We start from the raw sequence: 14,319 nt of genomic DNA, 5'->3' as shown, positions 1-14,319 counted from the left end.
AGAGAAATTACGTAACAATTACGTAATTATTACGCTTTACATCTTCCATCACTGTCATACATTCGTTTTCCCGTACTGAAATTCATCTAATTTTTTTTTTTTTCGTCGAACGTCTTTACGCCTTCAGGTTTAGTTGGGTATTAGAAAACAGCTACGCCACGAGAATTGGCTCTCTCGAAATGGTTCTGTATATCGTTCTTTGAAGCTCTGTATGCTAAGTCCCTTAGTCAATTGAGTTCGACCTTAACATTTGTTTGACCTTAATCTGATCTTAGTATCTAGTATGTTACCTTCTTCACACAGAATCGCCGTAAAAATGACGCTAGCAAAGTTCAGCTGATAAACCGGTTTGTAATTCACTAATACGCATGCGTAGGGAATATCTTCAAAACTCTTCGGAAAAAAACCGAAAAACCTTTTGTGTTATCTTATTCACAGTTAGCAGAAAGTGCTGGTTTGAAAACGTGACCGATTGGAGGGAGGAGAGGAGATAATGGTGATCCACAGTGGTAAATAGGGGTAAAACTCTCGTTGAGCTCTCAAAGGGTATCGATTATCGTTGTTTCTCCCACAAGTGAGCGGGTGATACGTGTGTGACAAATAATTACTTCATTCTTCCTTAAGGCAAATCGGTCCCGTCGGTATTGGTGCACTACTGACGGGGCTCGGCAGTACCGGCTGATAGATGGAGAGTTTAAGTAGTCACGTCCATCCCAGGAAGTGGAGGAATGACAGACATAGATATAGTTATGATGCGCAGTGAAGTTGCTTACCGTGAGCTCCATGGCCGGTTGCTGTCGTTATCTTGTTCCGCTACTGAACAATTTTGGTCAGTTGATTCCTTTTAGCTTCTTTTTCGCTCAGTTGATTAGTTCGGAGAGCACGAAAGAAGCGCAAGACTTTCTCGAGTCGCAACTGTGAGCAGCTCGATCTGGCTTCTTTAGTGCTAACTTCCCAAGAAAATTACTAAGAACTTCAATAATGATGCACAGGTGAAAACATGGATCAATTGTTTCATAAGATGTCAAGATTGCCAACTGAATTGCGTCACAAAAACACACACGAAAATGATGTTATTCTTCACGAGGAATGATACCGGTTTCGCCCCATGGCGAGTTCGCCCCCACTATAAATTTTCTATTTCGAGTTAGATTGAGTTATTTCCTTGCACGACTGATGGTGCAAGCTGATGTGGGATGACGGTGTTTGAACTCTCGGGGTACGATACGGCAGTTATTTTTTGTTTATCTTGTAGTTGTTCTTTTTTTGTCATCAAAATTGCTGTGCTCTAACTGTCTGTACTCTAAATCATATCACGTGGGAAGCCCTTATCGTCACCAGTCTCTGGCTTTCAAAATGGCGGTTTTACATGTAGGGTGTGTTTTTCGTCTTTCTTGCTATAAAGAACTGCCTTATCGTGGCGTTGAGGTCTTTTTACACTTCTTTCAGGTAGGAACTGTTAGTGTCGTGTTTGGTGTTTGATAAATATGAAAACGACTTATTTTCGCGCCGAATTTTCAAAAACGAGCGCTTAGTTATATCTAGCGATAGCAAGGCCGAAACTCCTGGGTCGGGTTGTTCAAAGCCCGATGAAGCTAACCCAGGTTAGACGAGAATTTTGATTTGAGTTTTGTAACTTTGCGGTGAGATTCTCTGTTTTTATTGTTTGGCCTTCTATTTTGAGTTTGAATAATCTCAAAATACACAAAACATAAGCAGTGAAAAACAGTTGTGTACTTTGGTTCGGGTTCAGGATTGCCCAGTTAGGGTAGTCCATTGGTTAAGTCCATTCAATTAGTCCGTGGACCAGGTCCATCGGGGTAGTCCATGCACTAGGGGTCAGCAAAATGTACCATTACACGGCCAGTATAAATATGGACTGCGGACTGCGGACTATGGACTTAGGTATAAAACGCGGACTAAGCATTACGGACTGAGTATAAAACATGGACTCAGGTATAAAATGAGGACTGTGAACTAAATGCAGCCTACCAACTGCAGTCAGTGTTTTTTACTGACCAGTCGTAACTAATTTTACATAATACGTATATAAACGAGAACAAACCCTCTCGTGTGTATGTGCTTTGCGATCAATTCAATTGTTTTCACCCCTGCTGAAGAAAGGCCAATTTCACATCTACCCAACAGCTCAGGTACAAAATGCTGTTCCTAGAATTTTTGCTTTTTCAATGTACCAAACCTACCAAAACTCGAATGCACTCTTTAATCTACGATTTCTACTAGTTTTCATTGTAGCAGAAATGCCCGATCAGAATGTCCGACCAGGCTAAGTTTTTACCTGTCAAAATGCAAAACCTCAAATTTACTGGAGATTACCGACTGTTATTTGCAGGCTTGACTGTGATATGTTTTTGATAAGCATTCATTTTGTTTTAATAATTGCCAAAGGTACATTACTTTCACAAATTCTGGACATTTAATTTTGCAACGCTTTGCTAGAACATAGCTTAGTTAAATTTTTGCCTGCAAAACTTGAGTCAGACTGGAAAATTTATGGAATTGATCTGTATACATTTACATCCTCATAAAAGACACAAAAATGTTCCTTTCAGGTGATAAAAAGAACAAGCAAGTCCTAATTCAAGTTCTTGCTTAATCATGGATGTGATGGTGCTGTCCAAGAAGAAAGTATGTACTTTATACTGTACTGTAAATATTTTGGATGCTTAAAATTTCAGGCATTTACAAAATTTCAGATGGTTATATTTTTGGGCTTTTTTTTTGTCCAAAATTTTTGCAAGTAATGTGTAAGCAAACTATTTAAATTTTATGTTGTCATAATAAGGAGAGTAATGAGCAGAGAGGAGTCTTCATTTCATTGAGATGTCCCCCAGTTCAGAGGATTTTAAGTTTCTCATTTCAAGCTTATTTATTCCTGAGTCAATATTATTCTTTGGAATGAATCAGAATTTCTTGCCTCTGGCTTCAGAGTTAATGTCTGGTTCAGAATAATTTATCCCAACAACCAACATCATTGTCTGGCTCAAGGCTAACATTCTGCTTCAAAAGCACTGATTGATTGCTTAAGGAATTAGTTTGTTTTGGTGGGGTAGAAATGTTTGGGTGATCCTTTAGGAGGTCGTGAAATTCTTAAGACTCTGACGCAAAATTTCAAGAGAAAAGAATTATTTGCACATTGTTTTTATGCAAGTTTAGCAAAAGTCATGTACAAAATACTTATTAGTTACATATTGGATTTGTAGATATGTTGTTAGAGACATAGATCACAGGATCAAGGTCAGAGGACCCAGGACAGAGGACCCAGGACAGAGGACCCAGGACAGAGGACCCAGGACAGAGGACCCAGGACAGAGGACCCAGGACAGAGGACCCAGGACAGAGGACCCAACTCAGAGGACCAAGGACAGAGGACCCAGGACAGAGGACTGAGGACTCAGAACAGAGTATGAAGGAGCAAGGATAGGACTGAGGACAGACAACTGGGGATCAAGGACAGTGGATGAAAGCAAGCCTTGGATGGTGAACTTTCATAAGTTGAATTATAGATACCGGTATATTAAGGTATATGAGATATTACCGACAACAAAGGTGGCACAGTGCACCTTGCCCCGAGGGTTTTTCTCCGGGTACTCCGGTTTCCCTCACTACTGAAAAACCAATATTTCCAAATTCCAATTTGACAAAATTGGCGACACATTACTGTGGGTTGATTGAGATGAAAAATTCTTTGATTACTCAAGGTAAACATTTGGAATACCAATTTATTACTCTCTGTTCATTTCCTAGGTACATGTGCACATGTGGTTTTACAGTCTCCTTTGCAGCTGTTATTTTAGTCAATGAGCAAATTGGGAAGAAGCTTTATTTATTTTCTGTCTTTTTCAAAGATATCTTTTTTAATCATAGGTAAAGGGAAATTCCCAAGTCAATCAATCAACCAATCATTTAATCAATCAAAAACTCACTTGATATCTCGATTGCCCAGGATATGTAACTGTCTAAAATAGCAATTACCAACCTTTAAATTTATCTAGTTGCAATTTGAAGATCTTTAACATTGTATTCTAATATCACTTTGATGCACATGTAACTAGTACCCATGTGAAGAGAGTATTGAACTGACCAGTGTGTTGTGTGGGTGTCGTTCATTTGCAAATAAGTGGCTTGCTTACAATTCATTATATCAGAGCTGGGAATTATGCCAATAGCAATCATCACTAAAAATTAACTGAAACTCAGTTATGGTAAAATCTGTTTCTGTAAATTAAAAGTTTGGTAATTCTTGTTGTATTTTCATGCATATAGACATTAAACAAAAAAGTGCTGACATTTTGTTCAAAATTGCCTGAAAAAGTAAATTTTTGCAATTATTATTGTCAAATAAACCAAAATATATTTCAATGAGAAATAATTTATGAAATGCTCTTTATCCAAGAAAAGAAACCTAAATTGAACACCCAATCTGACTCAATCAAAGCAAAACTATTTAGTTCATAATTAACACTCTCTACATTCCACATTGGAGTTTTTTTAATCAGATGCAACAAGACTTTCACACGCATTTTTAGTACAGGTATATAAAGAACTCATAAGAATCGGGCATTTAAATTTACGAATTTGAAAATGATGAATGAGTCATCAAAGGGTCATTCAAAATTATTATCCCTAATTTTATTCTTAATTTGTTTGTCCAAAGCCTCTGTTACTAGAAAATACAGTCAAAACGTATTTACCATTTTATCTATTTTTCACATGTGTACAGATTAAATTCTAGGATGCAATGCAAAGCTAACAATATTTCTATTGAGTTCTAACGGCAATTTATTTCATTTCCTAAAAAGAAATTGAAGTTACACTTTTTTTGATATATGTACAGGCATTTTGGTGTACCACTAAACAAGTCAGACAGCAGGATATAATCATTACAGTAAATTTGATTTTACAGAAGCCACTTATTTGCTCATGAAAACCTAGTTTCTCCTTCTCACAAGATTCCTATTGAGCAGCTTTATGGTGAAATCCGTTCACTTCAATTGGTTTTCCTCGGAAATCTTAATCTGAGTGTGGAGTTGGAAAACAATATCTTTTGCCAACATCAACATAAGAAACCTTTTAAGATTCTCTTCATTTTTATTTCCGATTTGAAAAAATATATATACATGTATGTTGTACTTAAAATACGGTTGCCAGAGTGCTAAGCTATTTGCTTTTCTCGAGAAAAATATTTCCTGTATTTACTTTCAAAAATAAAATACTTTTTTTGTAATCCAAATAAACTTGTTTTGGGAAAGTAGCTGCTCAAGAGGAAACTTGTGTTCAAGAAAATATTTTACTTTTTTTTTTTTTTTTGTACTTTCAACGTGCATCATGCTGTAAAATCATTGGCTAATTCAGTTCTTACTAATCACAATTATTTTCTTTTGGTGAGCAACATTTTCATTTTTGTCACTAAGAGTGTTTTTTTGTTAAGATCAATAGCATGATGGTGCTTGAAACTATAGTATTGTTTTTTATCACCTTTGAACAAAGGAAGCTTCCTAAAACTACTCTTTTGTGGTAATGCAAGTAAATTCGATTGGCTGATCAAGAAATTATTAATTGAATGCAATACCAATCTGCTGCTTTTCACAAATTTATTCAATTTACTAAGTGTTATACATAATTGTTATTTATTACTTGATCGGTACAATGAAAAATTCTGGAGCTACGTTTTTCCAAAATAATGCATTTAGAGTATATTCAATTGTGGGATCATTAAGAAATTATGAAATCGATGCAATACCAATCTGTTGGATTTCACAACTTTATATAACTAACCTGCATTTATTGTCATACAAAATTGGTATTTCTTACTCGATCAGATTTTAAAAAAGGAATTTTTTTCTAAAATAATTTCTTTGCCTCCTTTGTTTAAAGGTGCCACAGCAAGCTCATTAGCACAGAAGTAAACAATTACTAAATAACTCAGCTAAGAAAACACTGCAAATTTTGGTGTCATAAGGTCTTCACATTAGCATTGACACTAACGTGTTAAAGATAGGCCAAACGTGGGGATAGTCAGAAGACCAGGGGTGTAGAACAGACCCTTCAGATCTAGTGGGTATTCCTAGTCAGCCATAATATTGGCATCATATTACATGTGTAATAGAGAGAAAAATTAACCCTTATGGTTATTTTCATTAGGGTTTCAATGCAGTAGTTTTCAGTAATTCAAAACCACTTAGGGAATCGGGCTTTTTAATCCTACTTTTCTCCGAAAACCGTTAACTAAGGCAGATGGAGTATGTCTAAATGTTATTTCTACTCAAGTATCAATTCAATAGCAGAACTAGGTAGTTAGGGTATAAGTTTTTTTTTAACTCAAGTGAATAGTTTTTTGGGGTTTTTTTACTGTGCTAATGAGCTTGTTAGTTTTTTTCTTTGTGGATTTGATATTTTCCACTGAACTTAGTATATTTTAGATTATTTTCAGGAACTGAGATGGCCCATACACCCGCACACAACGCAAATGGTCAGATTTAAATCTAGCCGATCGATGTCCGTGCAGGGTTGTGGAAACTCTTGCTCTGAGGACAGTGTTTCTGATGTTCCTCTGCAATATTCCAACTGAGAAATCCTGGTGAGTTTATCTGTTCCGCTCTTTGATGGAGGCACTTGGACACTTTGATGGTGTGGTCGTTTGCTCTCAAGTGGAGAAGGCATCATGGGGGAAGGTGAGGGTTTGCTTTTCATGTCTTTTTGGCTTTACTTGACTACGTCAGAAAACCACACCGTTATTCCAATTGCCCTGAAAGATGTTTGTTTTCAATCAGTGTTTCTAGAATTGTTCTGTTGTTGAGGACGTAAAACAATAGTGCTTTGGTGCAGGTCATGGGTAGTACATTTCCAGGATGTCGGGGTTAGTTTTGAACAATGAAGGTCACTGATCTGACTTGACTGTAATTTCACAAGCGACACTAGATTGAGCTGATAGTCATCTGGGATTCTTCTGAAAGAGCTGATCCTCGTTTAGGGCTTTTCTTAATTAAAAATAATAATTTTCTCTTCGTTTAAATTCTGAAGATAAAAGCAAGTTAGGTATTGAATAAAAATAAATTAGTCACAATTACATTAAGAACAGAATTTATTAACACTATCAGTCCACAGTTCAAAGAATTAAGAACATTGACCGCTTAAAATATAAATTAAAATTATCTGGAATTACAACTTAGGCTTTTTTCTTCTGATTAACTGCGGGAATTAGTTGACCTAAAAGAACTCAAAAGCAGTCTCCTGCGCTGGCGTTGCTTGAGTTGTCGCGCAACACTTCTTCCCGGAGTGTTGCGTGACGATACAAATAACGCCTATGAAGGAGGCTTCTTTTTGGGAAATTTTAATCTTAGCTACTAAACATATAGTTACATTTTCCGTGATCAAAGTTCAAAGCTTAGGCCAATTGTTAATTTTGACTTCCAAAACGTTTAACTAACCTTTTGTAACCAAACATATCCATAGTTCGATCTAAATTTTGTGATCCTATTGTTTATCTTGCCTTCTTTAACTTACTTAATCTTGAAGTTGGTATTTAATTTTTTTCACTTAACTTTGGCCAAGTGCTCATATTGATTTCCAAAACTTGAGATTTACCGCGGAAACTTTATTTTTTGACTAAGTACATAACTGTAAGCTACTTATCAATATTGCATTCCAAAACTGTAAATTCAACCTCTAAAACCAAGCATATATTTCGGGGTTTTTTTTTTTTCTTTTTTTGTTTTGATTTCGTAGGCCAATTGTTCATCTTTACGTCTTAAACAAACTAAACCTAGGAAACGTTTCTCATCGTTTTTTTTTCTAATACTCGCTCAATTTCGTTATCCTCGGGGATGCAGCGGCAGTTAATCGTGACGAGACGAAGTAAACCGAGCGGTGAAACCTTTCGTCGGGTCGATTTTGCCGCTCGGTTTACGTCGACTCTTCCGACTAACTGCCCATTTTCCGAGGATCCTTCGTTGTTTAATGTTATTCAAAGCCAAAATTAACAATAACAAAAGCACAAATAAATTTCAACATTCCACCGTGTTTGCCTTATTTTAAGACGATTTTAACTGTGAATATTTAATAAGATTTACTATGAATATTTAAACTACGATTCTTTCAAAAAGTATTTGGATATTTTTGTACAAATTAGACTCGATCGATTTTAAATGACTGAAATTAAATATCCAAACAAAGTTAACGCAATTCTAGGTGATGTGAACGAACGAAATTCGCTCGTTTGCTTTCGCATTAGTATTTATTTACTTTAGCAAAATACGCTTAAATCTGAAAACAAATTACTAATCTTTCATCGCTTTAACTTTGATCTTATTTAAACATAAGCGAAAATTCCTAAACTTGTATCAGTTTGGACGTAGAGTTTCAGGTGACTTGTGTTCTTTTGGTGAAGTTTGTGGGAGGACAGTCGGCAGGAGGTTTGGTCGGCAAGTCAGATCAATGATTTTTTGCGTTGGATTCTTTTCTTGGCATCCATGGAAATTACTAAATATGACTTGTACTTTAGCGCTCCTGTTTTCCTTGTCCCTCCAACGGAAATTTCTAGATACAGTGCTTGGAACACGCATCTTAAATTCTCCTATTTTGGCATTAATTTTTTCGTGCATTACTTACGGCTCTCAAAGCTAATAAAACTTCCAATTCAAATGGTGTGGTATTATGACGTAGTTGAGTGAAACCGAGGAGGCATGGGAAGCAAACTCTCACTTCCTTCATTATGCCATCTCCACTTGAGAGCAAACGGCCATATCATTAAAGTGGTCAAGTGTCAACATCAAAGATGGCGGGGCAGATAAACAAACCAGGATTTTAAAGTTGGAATATTAATGAGGAACAGAAGAAACACTTCCACTCAGAGCAGGGTGAAAACAACCCACAAGCAGGGACAAGATCGGTTAGATTTTTTTTATTATTTTTTTTTTAACACAATAAAAGTGCAAATAAAGAGACAAAGAGACAGTTTTGTGTGTTGTCGTTTTTCCCGGCAGTCCAGCATAACTGACCAGGTAAACCACAGGCGTCCTAAACTCACGATCCGAGGAATCGATCAAATATTAATGATTTATGTACGCGTATCGAGTGAGACGCGACTGCCTTAAGTGCGCGGTGTTGTGTTACACATTGGGCCGTTGAGAAGTTGAGCGCTCTACAAGGCATTGTATGGAATTTAAAATAACGAAGGATAAAATCGCGCGATGAAATAAAATGTTACTTGTTTTTGAATGAAATTAAGAAAATATACTCATCTTGCCTGGTTTCCGTTGTCCATTTGGCCTATTTCGTTGTTTTTGGGGGGTTTTCAGGTGTTGGTTGCGGCAAACACCTGAAAAACCCCCGAAAACGACGAAATAGGCCAAATGGACAAAAAAAAAAACGGGCAAGGTGAGTATACTATCTTGATTTTATTCAGAAAGTAACATTTTATTTCATCGCGCGATTTAATCCTTCGTTATTTTAAATTCCATGCAATGCCTTGTAGAGCGCTCAAATTCTCAACGGCCCAATGTGTAACACAACACCGCGCACTTAAGGCAGTCACGTCTCACTCGATACGCGTACATAAATCATTGATATTTAATCTATTCCTCGAATCGTGAGTTTGGGACGCCTGTGGGTAAACACCTGTGTCCATGACTAAGTCCTGATATAAAGTGTAATCTGTCACGCAACTTGTCCCGCAATCTTCTCGAAAACGGGGTGACAAGGTAATGAAACATCGAGCCGTGTAACACAACGCGCAACGGACAAAACGTTTGCGAAAAAAGTCGCTTCAACAGTTACACAAAGTAGAACTAAGTTCCAACTTTCTCCAACCGCTGTAGCAACTGTCTCGCATAAATTCTGTCTGTTACACGGTATGATAAACGACCCAATGTTTCATACAACACACTTGTCACGCTGCCATCGAAAACATTAAGAGATTAGTTGCGTAAGAGATTACACTGAATAAGAGGACCACAAACCAAGTTCTGCTTTTAAGAAACCACTACCTAAAAATAATGTCTGCCATGAAACTCTCATTATACTCCTATCGCGTTTTCGCTGTAGTATTTGCGAGTTGCAAACTGTACTTAGTTGCTCAAGAAGTCGACTTTAAAATAAGTTGGCCCCTCCCTATTCACACTTCGCGTAACTGTCAACAAACGTCTACGTAAGCGTGACGCAAGTCTCTGCATGTCACGCTATAATTCCGTAACAGAAATCTAGACAATTCACAGGCGTGAAAATGCGTAACATCAAAAACTCGAATTAGACTGTCCTATTTCAATAGAAGCACGAGCGATTGAAAATCCCTTCGAATTTGCGATATATGAACCTGTAACTCACTGTAGCTCCTTGAAAATAAACAAACCCTGTGATAAAATTTCAGCATGTAAAAGAAACTGCTAATTTTCTGAAAACGCGCGGAACGGGACAATGACTTTTTTGCCCGATGTTGACGTCAAAAGCGTTGGTCCCGAAAAGAAAAATAATAATCCAGAAAAGCCATTTTCCAAACTGAGCAACTAAGCACATTTTGTGCCTCACAAATACAGCAATGAAATGAGGTATTAAACACAAAGACGCACTATAAACGGGATTACAAAAAAAAACACTGGATAATTTAATGCAACTTTCAATTGTTATAGTAGATTTCCAAATAATTTTTAAGAATTTTGCAATATTTCAAGACAATTAATTTTGTAAAACATGAATTAAAGATTAAAATAGTATCCAAATTTGGAGACGGCTACATCCTCAACGAAATTAAATGCATGTTTTTAACTTTTTTCGTAAATGTAAATTTTCAAATAATTTTGAGAAGTGTTAAGTATTTCAAGACAATCTTTTAACATGAATTACAAATTAAATTGTATCCAAGTTTAAGGACGGCTAAATCCGCAAGAACATTAAGCGCCTTTTTAATTTTTTTTCTGTAAGTGTAAATTTATAATAAAGAATTTTGCAATATTTCAAGAGAATCTGTAAATATGACTTCGAGATTATATTGTATCGAAATGTAGAGACAGCTATATCCTCAGGTAGTGCGTCTTTGTGGTTCCGAGAGTTTTCTAACATACATTGCATTTCAGCAGCGATTTCCTTGTACCCTCATATCACTAACTTTACAATGACCCATATTGTTTTGTCAAGGGACTTCACTTAAAACACAACCCAAATGGGGTGTAATTATTTTCATGGATTTTCCGCGAGTTCTGGACCATAAAACAACCAAGACGTCATAGCCTAGTTTCAAAGGGATCGATAAATAGAACAGGTAATTGACATTTATTTTGTACTTATCACTTCAGCAAAAGTTCAAACAAAGATATGAGAGTTGAGTTTTAAAATGAAATAAAATATCAGAATCACACAGTGAAATCCCAATGTTTATTTCTAAATTCATCAATAATGCATTGTAATAAATCTGCATAGTCAAAGTAACGAGAGTATGGCAGAAATGAAAATTAAATCTTTTTGAAAAACTCGCACCGTTTTTAAACTCCATAAGAAGGACCACTTAATAGCAAAGTGGAATCATCATTTCCATTTTCTACTGATCAATAATTCGTTTTGATAAAGCCTTATTGTCAAAGTAATTGGAATTCCGTAGAAATCGAAAATAAATCTCTTTGATTGAGTGGATGCACAGTTCACATTTTGGAACTTGAACACGCTCGTCCCCCTGCCCTGTAGAACTTTTGAATACCAAAGTGCAGTTACTATTATTTTTTTTCCTTCATCGACAATTCATTTTAACACTTGCACATCGCACTTAACTGGTGATTAACAGATTGAACAAAGCAAAATATTTCAAACTTTTTCATTGCCAGTCGTCATATTTTCCAACTATTTTGCAGATTTGGGTAACTTGCAAAATGTATTGTTTTCAAACTCATGCTGAAGGGATAAGTGTTAATAAATAAACTGAATGTCAATGGTGAGGTCATATTTGTATCAATGGGCCACTGTACAGTAACTACAAATACCACAGACATGCATAGCCAAACAGAGGTCAAATGAAAACTAACAGACATCGCAAACAATAAACATGCATTCTAAATAAATTTGTTGAAAGTGGATAACACCTCAGAGAAGAATGTGAATAATGTAAATAAACATAAACAAAGAATTCTTCAAAAAAAAAATTACAGGCAAGCCATAGAATTTGCAAACCAGCTTTTCAGAGAGTAATAATATTAGTTACTCAACAATTTTATTACAGTTGTCAACTGTAACAACCACTGCTAAAATCAGTCGGTCCTTAATATGTTTTGATAAGGAGTCTTCAATTTAGCAGTTACTCAGTTATCAATTTGCCAAATTATATTCACTTTCTCAGCAATTAATTTATCAAGACACTGTGGCCACAACAGCAGAGTTTTTGTTCAGCATGTCAATAAAAATTCATTGGACTACAAAATGAAGTCTCTTGTTGTTTGTTGTTTTCAAATGGTTAAAGGAGATGGTCACTCCAAAAAAAAACGTAAATAAACGTATGTTTTTTGTCAACGGTAATAAAAACCTAGCACTAAGTTTAGCAAGTCACCGAAGTTTCAGCCTCTAAAGTCCAGGTTTTCCATATGAAATTCGTCTCCAAGGAAACAAAAAAATTTGACATCGTTGCCACCATTTTGAACAGTACTCAGCAGTCAGGCTGCATTTCCGTTGCGTCATTCCGTCCAAGATATTTTGTCCACATGGCTTCCGACATGCCTTTTAACTGCCACTCTGGGTTAAGGCTGCTCTTGAGCCATATTATTTTGAGCCAAACATGCTCCAGACTAGGAAATGATAGCATTGAAGATAGTGAAGTGGATAATCGCTTGGAAAAAATACATTTTGATGCAAGTAAAGGTAAAGGTAAAGGTAAAAGTAAACTTCATTTAGCCAGGGTGGCCCATTCAGCGACGAGGCTGATATCCAGAGGGGCCCTGGACTAAAAATATAATAGTCAGTTGCAGGTTTTTCTCCTTCCCGCATATTTCAAGTCGAATGGAATGACGTCACATAAACACAGCCTGGCGGCCAAGTACAGTTTCAAAATGGCGGCCTCTGAAGTCGCTTCTTTTGAGACAAATTTCTTCAGGATAGCAGGCACTTCAGAGGCTGAAACTTCGATGAAAGAAAAAACCTGAATGTTTACTTGCTATAGGCGAAGGCAAAAGTAAGTTTTTTGGAGTGACCTCTTTTAAGTTGAAAAAAATCCCTTGACTTCTGATGCTGACTTTCACTTTTCAATAGCTAGAAAGGAAATTTTTGGAAAAAAAATTTCTTTCCAATTGCACTGCAGAAATATTTTAAAATATGCATGCACATGTAAAACAAGAATGACTGAAATGATAAGTCATCTACATTCAGAAGTGTTCTCACTTTCCTGAAAAATTACTGTATTTCCTCAGTTGGCCCCTTTCCCTCTGTAAAGAGTCCAACCTGCCCATTTATTTTTACTTGTTGTTCAGTACCCCTATCAGGGATAAAAGCAGAATTATACCCTCCAGCCCCACCCCCCCCCTCTAAAAAAACATTCTCTCCATCTCTGTGTCAAAGATTTATTGACCCATCCATGGAATTCCTTCTTGACAACCTGCCTTAAAGTTTGATCTGCAACCCTTCAACTATAAGAAATTGAAATTTCATAGTTTTTTCTGAAGGCAAGAAAGCATACAATGTACATACCCCCAGGTGTACTTTGTTACATGTACCTATGAACTGGCAAGATTGCCATGTTGTAGTATGCTTCTCCCCTCCCCTCCCCCCCCCCCCCCTAATTACTCCTATGCCAATCTTTTTTTGATTCTAATGATCTAAATGGCAGGGTGTTGTCTAGAATGTGAAACCAATCAGGGGTACATGTACGTTATCACAGAACAATCTCTTCCACTGATCCTCAGGCCCATCTGTATAAGGACACCAACTTGACCCCTAGTCCAGTACAATTTTTCAGCAACGATGAACAATTGCAGTTTGCTTGAAGGGGGTCGGGAGAAGGAAGGGGGAGGGGCATGTTAAATGATGAATTTTAGTCAGAATTTCCTTTCAACTCCTTCTATCCAGTATCCCTTATAATTAGCCCCAATCTCTTTCTTTTTCCTGTTTTGATCCACATGGTGGTGATCATATTACAGTGTAGCAGTGAAACAGCAGCTCGGCACTCTTTCAGCCATAAATTTCTAAACCCTTCCAGTTGAGGTCAAAAGGACAGAATTTCCTGGTGGTGTCAACGATAAATTTATAGAGATCATCTGATTGTTTTGCACAATCCCAGAACTTTGAATTGGAAGTATTGATTACATCAAGTCTCCATTCTAATTAGGAAGT

The 14,319-nt window shown here is 36.6% G+C and overlaps 1 long non-coding RNA gene across 2 annotated transcripts; it reads left to right on the top strand.

Moving 5' to 3' along the window:
• The first annotated feature begins 118 nt into the window (after nucleotides 1–118).
• Nucleotides 119–13,760, top strand: LOC145497294 (uncharacterized). 2 transcript variants are annotated; one of them, XR_014050679.1, is made up of 4 exons: nucleotides 445–1,449; nucleotides 2,574–2,649; nucleotides 3,225–3,501; nucleotides 3,769–13,760. It is a non-coding gene; the product is annotated as an uncharacterized LOC145497294 (long non-coding RNA). The 2 variants fall into 2 exon arrangements; XR_014050678.1 differs by lacking the exon at nucleotides 3,769–13,760 and having other exon boundaries at nucleotides 119–1,449; nucleotides 3,225–3,659.
• Nucleotides 13,761–14,319: the final 559 nt, after the last annotated feature.

Source organism: Orbicella franksi, chromosome 1, assembly GCF_964199315.1.
Source record: "Orbicella franksi chromosome 1, jaOrbFran1.1, whole genome shotgun sequence".
Classification (NCBI taxonomy): domain Eukaryota; kingdom Metazoa; phylum Cnidaria; class Anthozoa; order Scleractinia; family Merulinidae; genus Orbicella; species Orbicella franksi.
Note: the sequence above shows the minus strand (reverse complement) of the source record. Positions and strands in the feature narration are given on the sequence as shown.